Source organism: Anopheles arabiensis, chromosome 2, assembly GCF_016920715.1.
Source record: "Anopheles arabiensis isolate DONGOLA chromosome 2, AaraD3, whole genome shotgun sequence".
NCBI lineage: Eukaryota > Metazoa > Arthropoda > Insecta > Diptera > Culicidae > Anopheles > Anopheles arabiensis.
In genome coordinates this window covers 50,012,470-50,028,693 of record NC_053517.1, presented here as the reverse complement: position 1 = coordinate 50,028,693, position 16,224 = coordinate 50,012,470, and the positions used below count along the sequence as shown (strand labels likewise).

The following is a 16,224-nucleotide window of genomic DNA, read 5'->3' as shown; positions in this document are numbered from 1 at the left end:
CCCACAAAACCAGCATCCGGCGCACGATACCGGATGAAGTGTTGGAAATTGAATTAGCAGGATGCAGCTCAATCCCATACTATTGGCCGATGGCTGTAAAATTAGCTTGCTGAATGAATGGTTAGATACAGCAGCGAGCTGCCCGGGTGATATGGTGCCGGGATACGATAGAGATGCAGGCGTGCTCACTAGTGCTGCTTTGGTCGTGGTTCATTGCAAAACGGCGTGGTAGGGATAAATAAATCAATACAGTACCACACGCGAATGTAACGAGTTCAATAGATGTATTCTAAAGGGAGAAATTAGGTGTTCGATAGACCATCTGTTTGAAGCTATGAAAAGCAATGTGCTAGCACTGGTAGCTCGATTTTGAATGCCGCTTGAATAGGGCTGTTACCATGTGCACTGGTTGATTGAAACGTTATAAAAACATTCACCCATCCTTACAAACTTCGCTATTGAATGAATGTTTCTGATTTATCTTTCAAATATTACAGGACACGGCTCTAACGGATAATGGATTGAAAGACGAAGGCGCGAGATTTTGAACGGTTTCGGACACTCCTGAGGTAGGCCAAGACCGCAAAGCGGTTGTAGCGAGGGATAAGTAAGTAAGTAAGTCTCTATGGTTACGGAGGTCACGTAGTTTTGGTAGAGAAGCTAGAAATTCTGATTGATAATGATGAATGTTTACTTTGTTCTATTTTATTGCATTCTATGGTATAGTTCCTTGAATCGTATTAAGTATACATATTAATTATTAGAAATGCAATTCTTAAGGCCGGGCTACATTGATCGTACTCCGTAGTGTAATTTTGATTTTCACTAGCGTATCTGGCGGCGGCTGACCGAAGCATTTTTGGTCGTCGGGGAATGGTCATGCCGGATCTCAAATTTAAGTTGTTTTTTCATCGTTTTTTGATGCGAAAATGGCTAAAATACTTGCACAACATCTTTATCTATCAATTGCATAGCTTTTTCAGACCAGTTTAAGTAAAAACATGGAAAAATAACATATTTTCTGAAGCGGCTACAAATTGTTTGGCAAAATGCTTCAGTCAGTCGCCGCCAGATGCGCTAGTGAAAATCAAAATTACGCTTGCGAGTACGATCAATGTAGCCCGGTCTTTAAAAGATAAAACACAACTCTGCCCTATATTATTGCAGCAAAGCTTGATGTGATAAAACCTGAAGGCCGGGCTACATTGATCGTACTCTCTGGCGTAATTTTGATTTTCACTAGCGCATCTGGCGGCGGCTGGTGGAAGCTTTTTGTCATCGAGGAATGGACCTGCCGGATCTCAAAATTAAGTAGTTTTTCCATCGTTTTCCATTGCAAAAATTGATGCAATGCGTGCAAGACATGTGTATCTACGTTTTACAACACTTTTCTCCTCCGATTTCAGTAAAAAACATGGAAAATTAACCTATTTTCTGGAGCGGCTCCAAATTGTTTGGCAAAATGCTTCGGTCAGCCGCCGCCAGATGCGCTAGTGAAAATCAAAATTACGCGTGCGAGTACGATCAATGTAGCCCGGCCTTGACATACCAAACAATTAAAATAACAAGATGCATAGGATGCGTGTTAACTCTTCCATTAAAACCAACTAAACCATGGTCGTCGTCGAATACTTTTTACAGTGACATCATAAACATGCGACTGCCGTTAAGGCCGGGCTACATTGATCGTACTCCTGAGTGTAATTTTTGTGAACGCGTACGCCATCTAGCGGCGGCGGGTCGAAGCTAGAGGCTGGTATAATTTATCTGTCAAAAAGTGTTTTGGGTCGAGGAGGCTATAATTTTACCCAATGATGGAAAGATGTTGGAAGATGTGGAAAAATGTTGCCTAGCGCTTTGTTTGAATGACGATTTATCCACCAACAACAATTAACGGCCTATTTTGTTGCAATTTATGGACGTTTATAAACATTTCATACGGCATACCAGTAGCCTGCTCGAAACTTGATGAGACACCAAGTATGAATAATTTTGACACATAAATTATATCGACATCTAGCTTGCGCTGGTCGTCGCCAGATGCGCTAGTGAAAATAAAAATTACACTACGGAGTACGATCAATGTAGCCCGGCCTTTAGACTGCATAATGAATGTTATTTCTTGTGCAGTTAAGTTTACCGTTTCACTCCCGCATATGCGATAATGTCGGTGGTAATGATCAGGTCTTTTTGTCGCGTTTATCTATATGCTGAGATACTTTTCACCGTTGCTCGTGCATACCACGACGAGTGCAGTCATACTTTGCTAAACGTAAAGTTTTATTGCCCACAATTGACGGATTGCACAATCTTATCTACCTTCGTAAGTCGGTGGTGCTGGCGATCGATCATAAATAGAGTATTGCTAGGTATATTGATAAAACCGAATCACATGCAACTTGAAGTGTTGGTCGCGCTTCAACGAGCCATCATTACTCACCACTGTTTAATGTTTAATCAACGGCTAGGCAAAGAAAAGAGTAAATATAGTGTACGGTTTTAAAAGCAAGGGATTGTAATTGTATCCTTTTGTAACTTAGCAGAAAAACTACAATAATGATGTGTTAGTTGTAAAAATGACGGCATCGTACGGCAGATATATTTTAACTACCAATTAATCCTAGACACAAAAAACAAATATATCTACATTTTACAACCATGTAATTAAGTAACAAATAGACTGGTACACTTCCTGAACAAAAAGGCAAACCTTTGCTAGTTGTTCATGAACTGTCTTGAATTTGAAAATGGTGCTTCTCAATTTCCTTCTCAAGCTGTCAATAATGCAATTTTATATTTCAAAACACACACTTCCCGAAATCGCCAAAACTATATACATTTTCTATCAGTAGCACTCAATAACAGTCATACCTCCAAAATATCTCGCGTTGTTTATGTAGCTAGAGTGCATCAAGCAAAGCAATTGCAATTTTGCGCAAAATGACCTTAAACTTGAAGCCATAACACCGGGAGCTTACATTGTTGCTAGGTAAAGGGACTGGCGGTGAGAGTGCTCCTACAGCAATCAGGAGAAAAGAATGCAAATATTTAGCAACCTTACCGACAGCCTGTCTGCTTGCTGTACGATCCAAATGCGATTATTAATATGTAAACTAAAGCATGAATGGCGTGGCGTTAGGCACTGTATAAACATGGGCGGCCAGCGGCGGCAGAATAAAAGGGTTGCAGCAAATATGTGCATTCGGTAGCGCACAAACAGACTTCATTTAAATGATACTTGACTGTCGAAAGTGTGTTAGAAGCAGTTTTCTCTCGTGGTGGTAGCACGTGCGGCACAGATGCATTCATTTGTTTGTTTGTTCAATGTGCTGAAGAAGAGAAATGCCTTGATGTTTTCATTTCACGGCTTCCACAGATGGTACTTAGGTTGTAAAAAAGTTTTATAGTAAATCCAGGATCTGCTTTCCATTTATTGAAAACATAAACTGGCTCCATTATGTAAAATTAAAAATTAAAATAATGGCAACCTAATAATAATGGCCTTCATAAAAGTGATGAAACTATTTGGCAGTGGAACATTGTTCGATGCTGATGCAATGAAACTCAACCACAACACACTACACCAACAAATAATCTAGTTTGAACACAATCTTGAATCTTATTCTTTGATTTGCTGATAGTTCTAAGTATGAACATTATGTACACAAGCACTACCACTACTATTTTTTTGGTTTGTTCGATTTTCTTCAAAACTTCGTAATTCTTATGCGAAAAAAACAAATGACAAGAAATCCGATTCGAACACTATATCATGTACCATGTTTGCGATAATTCTTTCAATCTTTAAAATGACTACAATTATGCCCAACCGTATCAACTGTCCATCCAGTCAAAGCTTTCAGGCAAACGGCAAACAAGTGGGCAATATTTTTGGCGACAAAACTGATAACGTTGCCGCATTGGAAATGAGCATCAAAATTGATGAACCAACCCACAAGCATGGCGCGTGTTTATGGACTTTGGCTTTTCGTTGGTATTTCCTCCTTATGTCCACTCGCTCCTTTGGTTGGCCATATCAAATTCAACCAGAACCAGTCGATGTCGGCATCACATCTTGAGTTGGGTTTCTTCTCTTGACGTTCCTCCTCGTTCAACGCCTTCGGGCTATCGGGGCGCTCTTGAGAAACACATACACCCCAAGAGGATGTTAATATTTACTCACTCATTCATGTAAACGTTTCCCATGCTCGATGGTGGCTGCCGACGATGAGCAAGGGAAAAATGACATCCTGGCCAACAAGGGAGCCGACCGCCACTATCGCGCCCTTTCTGTTTGCCACTCTCCAAATGCGATGGAAAACTTGCGCCAAGGAAAGAAAACAAAACCAAACAAAAAGGTGCCTTCCTTTGCTGCTGTAAACAGTGGCCAGCCAGTGCACACAGCACACCACTGTGCGCACTGTTTACATTTGGCTCTTGTACGTGCAGCTACTTCCCGGGAGCACGATTGTGCCGACTGTCCGTCTGTCTGGTTTGCTCATTTGGCGGTAGAATGCGGCGCACACCTTCAAATATCGCACTCATCGTTTAGTTCGTTTGGATTTTTTATCTTCTCTTTTCCATCATCACAATTACTATTACATACTTGTTGCTTCAATAATTTCATTTTAATGGAACAAATCTATCTGGCGTAGACATAATGCAAATGTTTCATTACATATTTTCACAATTGATATTTTTATAAAATCTTTGGAAACATCAAAGCATAAACATGAACAATGTTTCGTGCAATTTGAAGTCTTAATATTTTACTACAGAAAGGGCTTCGTTCTCATTTTCGCAATAATAAGGAACCAAATCAATGGCACCATCACGTCAGTATCCAATTACGAGATATCATAATCAGAAACCAGTTTTATGACTGGCATTTTCACTGTTATTTGGCAACATAACCGCACACAAACTTTTTCCTTACTCAACTCATTCCCTTGGCAGAATAAAACTCTTAAGGTCTATTCGTCTGCAATATTCCACTACGTCACTCCACATTCCCCCATACTTTCCACTGACAAACACCAACTGGTGTGGTCCAGTTTTGAGAGCAAATACGTGCAAAATAAACCAAACCTTCCTACACACGACACTTGACGGACAGATAATCGCTGCCTGTAAAATACCACCACAACAGCTCTCGGCAGCAATGATTCTGCCGGTCTTGCAACGGCCAGCTTTTCACCACCAGTAGCGCAACCTTCACAAACAAACAAAAGTATCATGTCAGCAGATATTGAATTCCGATCCTCACAAGAATCGATGATCGCTTATTGGATTCGCTGAAAAAAATGGGCCGACCGAGAAGCGTATGCTGCGCCAAAAATTGAAATATCGTACCAAACATCAGGGCGACTCATTGATCCCGTTTGCGATTTTCCGCCCACCTCGTACGGGTCGGAAGGAAAAGAAAAAAAAACACACACGCACGCACATATCTTGAATGAAATAGACAAGCGAGCTCTTTGCAACTCCAAGTCTTGCCTTCAGTTTTGTTTATTTTTAGACTGGCAATGCGCAGATATGATGCTTCAGTCCTTTGGAACGATTCTCGGTTGACCTTCCCGAATGAGCAGAGCGACCAGACGGGGCGAAGGGTGCGATACGTCGGATAGCAAAGGGCCCGGGCCCGTTTGTCACTCCGACGCCTCCAACCGGTTGGAAAGGGCGGGGAGGGGCTGCAGTTTATCCTCTCCGTTAAAAGAAAGACAGTAAGCAAAAGACGGAAAATATCGACAAAAATCAACACCGCCCGCTATGTGTCAGAGCAATAAAAGAGGAAGTAGATGACGATGATGAAAATGATGATGATGATGATAATGATGGTGGTGGTGACGACCGAGCGGTAGCGACGTTCCGGCGCTAGCTGCCAAGTCTTGACACACTTTTCATCGGAGCGATTTTCGCGCTTTCGTCGTTAGGGTGTTTGCGCCCCACCGACTAACGATTTCCATTAATACTTGTCTCATGGATTATTCCATCATAGATAATGTGTTTTCGCGGGGATCGGGATGTGGTACCGGTGGCTCCACTCCACAGCACTGACAGCTTGCCAGGCGTAAGCAGCTAAAACACCAATAAAAACAACTACAGTGCAACAGTGGGGAAGTGCGACTCCGTTCGCCCCGCCCGACACTCGCCTCATCTGGCTGCACCTTTACTGGTTTAGCAAGCGTGAATTCCTCTAACACTGAAGGGCCAGTGGACAGCTAAGCATAATAGGGGAAGTGATCGCCGGGAAAAGGGAAGAAATGTTTTCTCGCTGACAACCTGCCAACCTGCCCGAATGACGGCCGGCTCGAGGCGGGCCTGCGGACGGCTCCTCTGGAGACATTAGCGTGGCCGTGCTGTGCTTGCTGGATGCTTTCAGCTGTCAACTGTCCGAGCGAGCCAGCAGCAAAGGTAGACGGTTGTTAGAACTTCCGGTACCAGATTTAATGATTCACTATCCAGTTTACACATCTTTAAAGAGTCGACGTACTAAGTGTGTGTGCATGTGACGTTGAGTACGGTTTTGCACCAAGAAGATCGAAACCACTCACCGTCTAGCTGAGCTTTAATGTCTTGCGAAACAATTTTCTTTAATTTAAGGTTGCATAAAAATGGACATCTCCTATCCCTTGTCTCACCGATATATCCTCCCTTCAAGGAACTCTTAAAGCGAGAAAGCATTAAACGAAGGAAAACCACTCCATTGTACACAAGTACTGTTTACTCCCAAGCACGCTCAAATCATATCCTAAACGTGACTTTTAGTAGAAAAAAATAACGAGAAGCGAATTCATGGCAAAGGATTCACGATATCTCAGTTTTTTGACACCCCAACGGCAGTCACCATGCCTGCACATCCAACCACTCTTCACCGTAATGAGCCGTATAATCAGGGACAGCATCGTGAGAAATAAAACTCCCAGGTCTCTCTCTCCGTCTTTCCCTAGCTCTCATTCACTCACTTACACACACAAACACACACCCACTCCCTGTTCAGCCCCAAAAGTCTTCCATTAAGATCAGATAAAATCCGCAACAGATAGACTCTCGTTTTGAACCCGGCACCCCAACCGCAACTCCTCGAACCGATTGGCTATCGGTTTGGTATAAGCCAACCCTGTCCTCGAAGAAGCAACTACGTGACACGGCAGATAACAGTCCTTGAAAGACGTGTAAAGTCTCACTCGAGCTGTAGCCTGCAGGCAACAAGAGGAGAGGGCTAACATTATCTTGCACACGCTTTTTATACTTTTTCTCATTCCCTTCCGTGGGCAATGTAAATATGTCCTAAAACGGTTACCGTTACCCTACACCGGGATGTGCCTTTTCTGTCTGCAGGCCAGGCTATCTTGTGGTTTAGTTTTGATGTTAATTAGATTTTTCGGTCTGCTTGAGGAGTCGCAGTTGGAGGTTGAGACCACTCGAGGGTATGATTGTGGTTCTGATCGTTCCACACCAACGGTCACTCTTTTTTTCATAACTAAAGTTTGTCCATGTTTTGGGCGGAATGTTTTGCCAGCCATTACATTTGTTCAACCATGTACCACCATTCTGCCAGGCCCTGTTGTGAGATGAAACAAACGAAGCGTGTACGTGTGTGAAGTCCTGGACAAGATAAAACCGGGTGCTTGTGAGGGAGTTATTGTTAGTAACAGGAGCAGTACATGTTGTCAACAATGCTTATCTTGCGTACCCGGAGCGACTCCTCAAATAGGTAGAGCGGTGGGAAGACGTATGATAGGCGTTGACACAATCGTGACTGATTAATCATTCTATCGGTCAGCCAGTATCTTGCATGCGCTATCGGTCGGTCATCACCCATCACGAGGAAGATGCGCACGAGCCGCATCAATTTCATGCATCACACTCGTTTCCCTGTTCGAATGCTACGCGAACACACAGTTCGCAAGATTAGGATTGTAAGCGGGTGCCATGTAAATTGTTAGTAGCAGGCGAGATTTACAATTGACAACGCCAGCTACACGCTGTTCGCTGTCAATCGGAAGCTCTCACAAGCGTAAGCTGTCACTGTATCGATACTCTCCCGTCGGAAACCCGTAGAGTTGTCAGAAAGTCTATACGGTTCGGATGTTTGGTTTTATTTTGCGTGACTTTGGTACCCATAAGCCGGTGTACGGTGAGCGATTGAAAGCAGATCCGCAGTTTTATCTTATCACTACGTGTCAAAATAACACCTACCACCTGTTTCTAGCTGTCTAAGCTTCCTGGTGAGTAGTTTGAAAGAAGGCGCAAAATCAAAATGTCAATCAGGAAATGTGTCGGATTTTACAGACCCGTTAGTGTCTCAAAATTTTTGTTCCGTAAGGTTTCTATCGATTGGAAATGTGCTTCCTTCATATCTACATAAGGTTAAATTTTTTGTCAACTCATCTCTCGGACTTTGATCATTGCTTTAGTTCAGGAACAAAATGTTACTTCACTTCCCTCTGTGATCTTCCCCTTTCCCTCCAACCGAATAATGTCCGATAATCGCTATCAGCAGCTATGGAAGATATCATCCAATACCATTCGGAAGCGCTGATAAAAATGAGAATTTCTTGGGATTCTCTCCGGGGATCGCTTTGCAGCTAAAGCGTCGTGGATCAATCGATAGTGGCCCTTTGTACCCGTCTCAGTTCAATCATGATTGAGGAACCGGGGTGACCGGAGCGAACACGGTAGCATTCCAGTTATTTTATATCACTCCAAACGAGAGCGACAGGAGGGTTGGAGAGCTTATTGTCTACGGTACAAATGTGGCCAGGTTTATCGTCCTGTGCTACGTGTACCAGTACGTCCCGCATGCCGCTACCGATAAGATAGGCCACCGGAATCGGAGAGTTTCAGAACGAGCAGTAATACCACAACGTTCCAGCGTTGCGTATCTTGCTCGTTCACGCTTTCAGTTCGAAGGGAAAGGATAAGCACCCTGCGAGTCGAGGAATTAAAGAGTTGTTCGTTTTGCTCAGTGGATCATTATGTACGCCAGTAACAACAATTTGCATACTTTGAGAAGTAAAATTCCCGATAAACACAGAACCACTTCACTTCAAACACATCAAAGCCAACACCTTGAACCAGTTCACACAGAGCGAGCATAAGTTTCACCTCCGTAAGGTAAAGCATGACAAGTAAACATTTCACTTCAAAGCAAATTTAATCTGCACTAATGGTAACGGGATTTGCCGCTTTAGCGGGGCTTACAAGTGTGCTACGGTTGTCCTGTGACCTCCTGCAGTCCATGTCTTATCCCAATGCTATCCCCCATCCCGATGGAGGAACGAAACAGATTGCCCACTAGCAGGAAATTAAATTTACTTTTAATGCTTCTGCTAATGCTTTAACGGGCCGAGGGGCTTCCTAAAACATGAATCAACAAAAAACCAACGTCCGAATCGTCCAAGAACCTTCTTCCATCGGGTGTGCGGCCGCTGGGGGACGAGTTTGCGCCCGTACCTTTTGGTACCACTTGGAACGGTGCATAACTTACGTAAACAGCTAATTACGTTCATTGCGCTCATCGGACAGCCGGGCGGAGCGCTCTTCGTGCGTTGTGCAGTCGGCCCACCGAAAATGCTCCCGCCAGCTAATGCTCCGAACGCTCCCCTTGGAGAAACGGGCAGCAGAAGATGTTCGTTTGATTTTTCGGATCAACCGAATCGGCCGGCTATAATTAGATTGAATCGCTCAAGTACTTCACAGAGGGTACGTTGTCTCATCGTCTTGAAATACACTTTGCTGAAATACGTGTGCGTGCATGTGTTTCTATGTGTGCAGTTTTTTGTTGCTTTTGCTTAGTTTCACTGCTTACATAGCCCCCGCTCCATGTGGCCTGCTGGCGTATTTCAAGACACGTTGACCAGCACCGTCAGTTTGTTTAGAACGATCTTCACATGCGGTACGAGTATATGTTTGTTAGTACTTTCAGCGAGATGTGTGTGTGTATTTTTGCTTTTTCTCGTACACTTCACACTACCGGACACCTTTGGCTTAATCTCTGGCCCAACAAGAGCCCTATATCCCCACCCCATTGTCGAGGAGGTTGAAGTGTGCTCTGTGATCACTTCCGCAGGCGTTCGTGCGGTTAGACTGACGAGCGGTCGGTAAACAGTGTGCTGCTGTCTGCAGCCTAAAGTATTGTCGGGCAGTGGTCGCACAGTGTCCGATACCCATCGAACGTCTGCCAATTTCGTTGGCTCGAATGATAGTGCCAACGATCGCGGCAAAGAAGACCGGTTGGCATTTCGTATACAAATTTGCAAATCACTACACAGTGTTGTAAAGGAATGAGGCCATCTTCTCTTTTTGCTGCAAATGCTCACACATACAAGAAATCGATTTTTTACGCACTTGTAAAAATAATCATCTTCACAGAATTATATTTTAAAACAAGTTTTTTTTTGTATGTTTTTTTTATTCTTGTAGTAACACACGCATGTAGCTATATTAACGATGATCATAGCCAACGCGCTACATTGACCACCAGCGAAGCGTGCGGACGATCTCAAGATGACCTTCGATCGTTACTATCCAAGCGTCCGGCACTGCTGCTGGTTCGGCGTGGTGGTAATTAAGGGAAACATTACGAGCTGTCGTCGATGGCAGTGGATAAATGTTTCGTTTACTTGGTTCTGGCCGACAACTCGCAACGCCTGGTCAAGCGATCTAGAGATCTTTGATTGCTCCGTCCAGATGGGGCGTGTTTTTTGGGATGGTTGCGCTTGAAATTGTTACATCTTTTGTGCGCAAAATTGAATCCAAAAGGCCACCATTTAACGTATCGTACAAAAAAAACCCTCCGCAGTTGGAAATTCTCCACCTTCGCTCCAGCAAAACGAGTGCATCATGATATCGATTTGTTCTTTCTTTCTCTGCTTCCGCACAAGTAATTGACGTGCTAATGAGATTGCGAGTACTTCGGTCATAGTGTCAAACAGCTTGTATTGCTCGCACTGGCGGGCAGCACCTCAACCGACCGTGGTCGTTTTGCGAGCCAGTTAGCCATGGAGAGATCTGCCATGGGTGGAAGGGAGCTTTGTTTTGCCGAATCGTAGCTCCCCGACAGCCGTACATGGTAAATCATGTGTCGTAAATCAATACTCCCTTTGCCTTCGCTACTTCCCACCGCGACGTAATACCTTGACAGCCCGTTTGTTGTTTTACTTACGCCTGATTTATTTGACCCACCTCACCTAGTGGAATCACCCCTGGGTACGCTGGGCGGGGTGCGGTGTTCAGTAGCCAGTTGGAACTTAATTATGACCGGAACATTAGCTGCGAAATGTGAAATATCTATCCAGAACTGGGAGGGTTGCGCGTTCTTTATGGCCATTTGGCGTTCAATGGTGCGCAGGTGGCAGCGGGTGGTGTGCATGAGTGCTCCGCGTCCCAACGCAAGATCGTTTTCCCAGTGCGTAACGGTGTCTTGTTCCGTGTGTGCTCACCGAGATTGGCCCGCTTTTTGCTAGCACAAGCAGTCGGCAACGTGGATTGCGAGCGAAATAGATGATATGCCATTTTTTGGACCTCTAGTACACTCAGCGTGTAATGAATCAATGCGTTTTTTGTGCTACCTTTGCTGTTGTTTCAAATCAATCGCTGCCCGGAACTGGTACGGAAAAAGGAGGGAAAAAACGCGCCCCTTCGCTTCTTGCTTCTTCGAGAGTTTAGAGTCATGCTGTGTCAGACGTTCGACGCGAAAAAGGATTGACGAATTAACTTTTTGACGGGTTGTTTTTGTTTACACTCGTACAGTTTGGAAAGAAAACGAGGAACAAAAAAGTGCATCGTCATTTTTGTCTGCTTTCGATAAATGACTCAAAAATCGAAAGAGATTATTCACTGGGCAAACTTTGCCTGGTAACTTTACCATTAGAATCATGTGAATAAATGCAAACACGGATGAAAGCTAGGTAGATTGTTTATAGCAGCGTACTTATTATGTTCTTATTGCAATGTAATGGACACACTCAGAAAAGATACTCCACTCTGCATACTTCATAAGTCACAAATGCTGTATTTAATATTGCATGGCAGTTTTTAACAAGCTTGCTTTCATTAATCATCTCTTACTTATGGCAACCGCTAGAACCATTCGGAATGATGTGTGCCATTTGGAAGGATATCATGCATCGAAGACGGATACATATAACGACTGTTTTGGGAATAATATCCGAACGCCTTGATTCATCCTCGATCGATCCTCGACATGCTTTTTATCGCTCTCGCGTGCCAGCGTTGATTGCTAAAGTTTGCAAGGGTCACATTTCGAACACCATTAGCAATGAATAATGGTCGGCAAAGTTTATGGACACATCTTTTAGGTTTGATATAAATTCCAATTAACTCATACGACCATCTCCCATCTCCTCATGAATATGTTAATACAACTGCTCACTAAAATACAAGCTACAAGCAGACTTGCTTGCTTTACGTAATATATGTGATCTATCGCGACCAGAGACAACGGCCTTGAAGCACTAATTTTAAAGGGAAGCTTGACATATTTTTAGCCACACTCAAACTCCGCAGTATGATAAAGAAATAAAGTACAAATAGCGCATTTATCACTACCTGCCAATGGAAAAGTGTTGATGTGCTTGATAAGAGCTCCTTCCTGCTCCAGTATACCTCTGCAATGTCATCCGATGGCTCGGTGCTGTAGCCGCTGCCCGCGTGTTTTTATGCTGCGTTGTGTCGCGTTTGTGGTTTTATTTTTTATCTATTGCACCACACTGTGACTGGTGATAAAAAATATAGCAGCACCCATTCACAAATTAATTCTAGAACAAAACCTTCCCACTGTGTTCATGGCTGTAGTTGGTGTGTATTTGTAGGTGTGCTTGGGTTTTTTCTCCCTTTCCGCCCTTACCGCTTTAAACGAACACAATCTCACACACTAATACACACACTTCACTCGATAAAAAATACCACAGCTAGCGATTTCATTTCGAATCGCCACGCTCATGTTATCGTACACAAACTTTCACATTACAGTAGAGCACAGCTAATCTTCACCGGTTCACTCGTTACTCGGAGACGATGCACAGCATTTCTACGATGGAAAAGAGAATATAGAAAAGGCATGCTGATAAAAACAAACAACCCCCACTAAACAAAACACTTAAGCAAACAGCCTCTCATGGTGGGCATGGTGATAGCCACCAGGGTGGACGATACTAGAACAGGCCGTCTTCATTGCCGCAGCTGAAAGCGGCTGATTTACATAAACTTATTCGTTCGCTTCGTCATCACACACAACTTCCATCGTCAGCTCGCATGATGCAGTCAACCAGCCACACAGCCAATGCACATGCTTATTCGCGCACCGCACACTCGCGCACCGCTTCACGATCGCACGATCTCGACCCAATCACCACACACCATAATCAGCACCTACATCATTATAATTTTCATGCTCATCGGATTCGTCGTCGACACCACCGTCGCCAGTGCCGCTCGCAACGGTTCTATCACTATTATCTGCCATTGCCTGTTCCGCTGTGAAACCGCGATCTTCGTGATGATTATTGTCACCGGGCAACGCACGCAAACCAGCACTTGGGCATCAGTGAGCAGAACGTGGAGAGAGAGCATGATGGGAATGAGATTTGGAGAAGCGCAGGAACAAAAAAATATAATACGCACCAATTCTCCAACACTTCACCGTTCTGCTTCTTGCTGTCAACATGCCGTACCGTTGGCTCACGATGATGGTAAGACGGCATTTCTGCCATTGTTGTGTGCTTTCTTGTTTGTATTTCATAACCTTTTCCCTGTCCTCACTTCACACGGGCCGTTCATATATCGCTGCTGCTGCAGCTGTTCGATTCTCAGTTGCGTGGCGGCCCCGTACCAAGTCGAGCAGTTAGTGTGAGGGTGTAAATTGCTGGTGTAAACCACTTGAACCGTTTGTGCAACAACACCCAATCCATGGCGACTGTGACGACGGCGGCAGCGACGACACTGATAGTACAGTGCTTCGCTATCAAACTAGATGCCGCCAGCTTCTGCACCAGGCTGCTGAACAATCCTTAATGCCCACCGGCCTTACCGGGTCCACTTTTCCGCTTGCACGTGGTGTTGATAAATAGCAAGGCAGCTTCTAACCGGCTTCTTGCTGCTGGCTCTCGGCTCGACTCTTTTCAATTTCACCACTTCCGGTCACTTCAAACTTCGGCCAGTCGAGGGAAGCTCGGACAGAAGTTTTGCCGGTATAGACGGCACAGCATAACACTCTCACACGATCTACTAGTATACAAACGAACACACATCCACACACATACATGTTTATACACAATCTACACCCTAGTCGGGGTTGAAAGTTTATGAAAGGCGAGACTTTGGTCACTGACCGACTTCCCAGTGTGCCACTGCTGACAAATCCTGCAAAAGCTTCTCCCTCAACCCCCTAACGGCGTGTCAGAGTGTCAGGAGAGTGGCTTTCGGTGGCTCAACTTTTGCACGATATTTCATTAATCTTCGACCGGAGCGGTTAAGCTGAACGGAAACATCTCCTGCTGGCAGACGTGCTGGTTGTGAAAGTCAATTCCGTACATTCGCTGTCTCCGTCGGGCAGGATGCCGCATGCAAGTGGGAAGCAGGCGTCAAAACACCAGCTAAGCACCGTATATAGATATGGGTTTATACATAAACATTAGCTCATGCTGGACTGGATTGATTGTGTCGTGCAAGATAAGGACGTTTAGTTTTTATGCTTATCTGGATTATTTCAAAAACAAAGAAATAAGCCTCTGTGCGTCGGTATTAGCACGCTGGTTCGGTGTTTCATAAAACCTTCTAGCATGCCGCAACAGTCTTAATGCACGGATTAATGTGAAATGTTTTAAGATTTTCATCAAATATCGTAGGAAATATGCTCGTTAAGGTATAATGTTTATCCAAAACCATTCACATATATCATCCGTTGTTGGTACTATGAAAATACTGTTTAACCAATTGTTCCAAAGTGATTTTCAACAAAAACTTCAAGGTATTTTTTTATTACCCAGGACGGTTGGGTGATCGTAATGATTAAACATTTATCGCTGAAAGGCTTGCCAACTTAGCGCAGTATGCTAGTATGGTGTTATCAATGAACAAAGCAAGTATGATGGGAAGGATGGAGAACATTTTCAGTACACTTGCAGAATGTATGATCCAACCCGAACGATAACCGAGGCCCGGAATTATGACAATCTTTGAGGTAGCTGCAAATTCAGATTCAAAACTAGGTCAGTTCATCCGAGCCAGTGCATCCGAGGGAAAAAAGCACATAACCCTGTCGAGTTTTCGCAAATCACAAACACATACACATACAAATCGCGTATCACTTCTGCTACGATTAACGGTGCATTTCAACACACATAATTTAAACACATATACATTCCACCAATTCTGACACGGCAAAACACATTTTGAACCCTTCAACGATCGCGACAAATTTATTTCAACACAAATGTACACTTGCGCTACACTACCGCACACTTTCTTGTTCGTGGCCAATAAAACCCTGTTCGCACACTGTCGACCAGTGCGAACGTCGATGAAGTATTGCACCACAGAGCAGCGCACCTTATCAGCGAAATTGAAATAATCACCCTTAAAACTCGCGACCAGATGAATTTTCACGCTCCAAACTCAGAACCGTCGCAAACCACGGCACATTCTGCACCGACACAGCAGCGGATGGCCAGGGCGAAGAAAAAATCCGTGCGACGACGGTTTGCGGCAAATACGTGACGAACGCGCGCGCGACCAGTCTGTTGCCGATGGTCCATCCGTCCGTTTTCCGTGAACGTATCTTTCCACACTGCGGGGACCGGTGTCACTTCAGACACGATACGACGCATTCGGTCAACATTCGGCTTTCGGCATTAGGTGCTGCTGAGTGCCCAGTGAATGCGCGGTGAACATTCACGTAAGAACGAACTGCGCGTGAGTGACTAAACGAACAAACGAACGACCGAACGAACGTACGAGCAATAGTTCACCTGTGTCATCGTTACCCTCTGTATTGCAGCGTCTAGCGTATTATGAGCTCGCAAGACCGTTTTTTTCTACTTCTGTTACGGTAATAAAATACAACCTGCTTCACGAGATTTGAGCGAAGGGTGGACTCTCATATCTCTTGCTACCCCTTTTTGAGATTGAGTGCGCTCGAAGAGTTTGTGGTGCTGCGGCAAAGCACTCACGTTACTTAGCACAGCACTCGCGTAATAA

General features: G+C 44.4%; 1 protein-coding gene across 6 annotated transcripts in view; it reads right to left on the bottom strand.

Moving 5' to 3' along the window:
* The window catches only part of LOC120893824 (5-hydroxytryptamine receptor 1-like), a 48,623-nt gene extending 32,786 nt beyond the window's left edge, over positions 1-15,837 (bottom strand). Inside the window, exons 1-3 of one of the 6 annotated variants that reach the window (XM_040295952.1) lie at positions 15,603-15,837; positions 12,875-13,057; positions 12,577-12,743 (exon numbers count right to left, since the gene is read on the bottom strand). The gene's annotated coding sequence lies outside the window, so the exon portion shown is untranslated. The other 5 variants (XM_040295948.1, XM_040295947.1, XM_040295949.1 and 2 more) reach the window with 5 other exon arrangements.
* Positions 15,838-16,224: the final 387 nt, after the last annotated feature.